Below are 3,472 nucleotides of genomic sequence, written 5' to 3' on the forward strand. Positions count from 1 at the left end.
GTTTGTTCACCTCCGAACAGATGAGCTCGAGAGCCATTTTGTTGCATCCATATCCAAGTTTCTACTTTGTAGCCAAATCCTAATGGCAATCTAACATAAGCACCTGCTTTCTCGGGTTCACCAAGAATGAGGTTTACTAGGTCCAAGCCGAATTTGCACAATAGTACCCCACTTATAATATTTCATTGTAAACATTCTTTGTTGAAAGTGCATCTTCATTATACCTTAGTTTTTATTTTTGGTTTTGATGATTTATGACAATACCATCTGAGGGGATCAAAGACATCAATGAGTTCTTCTAGGGAGTAGGAATAATTTTCTTAATAAACCACAAAGGGACCACTATGGGCGACCCATTCGTCGCTCGATGTTTCCTATTATTTCTTTATCGGTTTTCTAGTGATTTTTTTCGGTTTTACACATTTTAGTTGGTTTGTTAGTTTCCTAGAAAAGCTGAAATACTTATTTGTTTTAAAAGCTAACGTTTTGTGAATATTTTCCTAAAAACAGTGAGCATTTTTTTTAAATGTGAATATATTTTTAAAGTTTTCTGAGCAGTTTTGGAAATTGTAAAAAAATATGTAAAAATGATTTTTTTACTTTTTAGATATTTTATTTTGTTAAAACATTTTGGGATTTTTTATAGGAATAATTTTAAAATTTTGGGAACAATTTTTTAAAAGAGAAGTGATAAAAAGGAACAAGAAATAAATAAGGGAAGCAATAAAACCGATAGAGAAAACAACAAAAAAAGAAACTAAAAATACGTCATAAACCTTCGAAAACCGGAAAAAAAACATACCATGAACCTTCCCGAAACTGGTAACCAAGTTATCCCCTAACCCATGTGTTTTGTAGGGGGGACACACTCACTTTATTGCTTGAATAAAAGGTTTACAGGAATTACATTAGGGTCACGCGGGTTCAAAAACCACACATGGTGACCTTGAGGTAGAGAAATAGTGTATTTTGTTAAGTTATGAGCTTCAACATTAGAACGACGTCCTTCATGAACAAATGAGCAGGAAACAAAATATAAAGCTCGATGGTTGATCTCTTGGAGGATTGTTGTGTTCATTCCTGAAGATCCCTTCACTAACCACGTTTTTTTATTTCACAGATTTTTTATTCAAATTAGAAACATTAAAATAATAAGAATTTTAAAAATGTATGAGGAATTTTAATTAATAGCCATGTACTTTAATATTAACAAAAATAAAAAGAAATTCCACTAAATTCTGGAAATGGTTATAAATTTTAAAGTATATTTGTAAATTTCAAAAAGAATCAAATTTTCTGAAAATGTTTATAAATTTTGAGAAAACTAATCATACTTTTGAAAATATAACGGAGAAAGGAAAAGCAAACACAATAAAAGAAAGAATGTACAAAATAAAAGGGAAAGGTATAAATAAACAAAAGGAAAATACAAAATAGAAAAAATGAAGACCCGGCGGTCCAACATGCATTGAGTTGATCCAATAGGTGTCGGGTGCGCTTTTGCTAATTATCCAATCTGCCTTTCTCATAAGGTTAGCAGCCAGGCCCGATAATATAACTCGACTGATCGGTTATGGGAAGCTTCTATTGCCCGGTTCGACCGATCTTAGAAGTTTGTGTGCGGGCTTGCAGGGAGAGAGGGGGTGCCCGTGTGTCGGCATGCGGGCACCCCCTCTTCCCCCGTGAGCCCATTTGGGTCGGCCAATGAGCGGCAGTGCGGCACCCCATATTTTCTTGTTTTGTTTCCTTGGTTTTTTCTTTCCATTTTTGTTTGTTCTTCTTTAAATAATTTGGGATTTCAAAATTTTCCAAAATTCAAAAATGCGAATTTTTAAAAACATAGTGGAGCCAAAAAATGTTCCTGAATTGGAGTAATGTTCAAGAATTTGAAAAATGCTCGTGATGTCAAAAAATGTTCGTGAATTTGGATATTAATGAACAAATTTTGAATTTGGTGAACAATTTTTCAACTTGATGAACAAATACTCAATTCAAAGAATATTTTATTAAATCTGATGAAAGTTTTTAAAAATGGATGAACATTTTTTGAATTTTATGAATATTTTCAAAATTTATGCGAAAAAATTTTGAATATGATAAAAAAATTCAATTAGATGAACATTTTTGTTTTTTTGAACTTGGTGAACAAATTCCCAATTCAAGAAAACTTTTTTGAAATCGGATGAACTTTGATGAATCCTTTCTTAAATTATGGTGAACAATTTTTCAATATGATGAACAATTTTTCAATTTCATGAACGTTTTTTAATTAGGTGAACATATTTTTAATTCTGTGAAAAAAATATGCTCACAGTTTTTTTAAAAAAATGTTGAGGAGAACGAGAAAAAAGAAAAAAGAAACAATAAAAAAGGAAATGACGAAGAAAATTAAAAGAAAAAAGAAAATAAACTAAAACAAAATGAAAAAGCAAAAAAAAAGGAAAAAACTGGAAAATAAAAACAGATTTGGGAAGGTTTTAGATCCTTCCCAAAATCGTGCGTGCTCTACCTGGGCCGGCCCACTTATACGCAGCGGGGCGTGGGGGGCGGCGGTTTCTGTTGGGGAACGTAGTAATTTCAAAAAAAATTCCTATGCACACGCAAGATCATGGTGATGCATAGCAACGAGAGGGGGAGAGTGTGATCTACGTACCCTTGTAGATCGACAACGGAAGCGTTTGGTTGATGTAGTCGTACGTCTCCACGGCCCGACCGATCAAGCACCGAAACTACGGCACCTCCGAGTTCTAGCACACGTTCAGCTCGATGACGATCCCCGGACTCCGATCCAGCAAAGTGTCGGGGAAGAGTTCCGTCAGCACGACGGCGTGGTGACGATCTTGATGTACTACCGTCGCAGGGCTTCGCCTAAGCACCGCTACAATATTATCGAGGACTATGGTGGAAGGGGGCACCGCACACGGCTAAGAATATGATCACGTGGATCAACTTGTGTGTCAAGGGGTGCCCCCTGCCCCCGTATATAAAGGATCAAGGGGAGGAGGCCAGCCGGCCTCTATGGCGCGCCAAGGAGGAGTCCTCCTCCTAGTAGGAGTCCTACTCCTACTAGGAGGGGGAAAGAAGTGGGGAGGGAGAAGGAAAGGGGGGCGCCGCCCCCCCCCCCTCTCCTAGTCCAATTCGGACCAGGGGGGAGGAGGCGCGCGGCCCACCTTTGGCTGCCCCTCTCTCTCTCTCCACTAAGGCCCATATGACCCATCACTTCTCCCGGGGGGGTTCCGGTAACCCTCCGGCTCTCCGGTTTTCTCCGAAATCACCTGGAACATTTCCGGTGTCCGAATATAGCCGTCCAATATATCAATCTTTATGTCTCGACCATTTCGAGACTCCTCGTCATGTCCGTGATCACATCCGGGACCTCGAACTAACTTCGGTACATCAAAACTCATAAACTCATAATATAACTATCATCGAAACCTTAAGCATGCGGACTCTACGGGTTCGAGAACAATGT

The sequence above is a fragment of the Triticum urartu genome, chromosome 3 (genome assembly GCF_003073215.2).
Source record: "Triticum urartu cultivar G1812 chromosome 3, Tu2.1, whole genome shotgun sequence".
Taxonomy (NCBI): domain Eukaryota; kingdom Viridiplantae; phylum Streptophyta; class Magnoliopsida; order Poales; family Poaceae; genus Triticum; species Triticum urartu.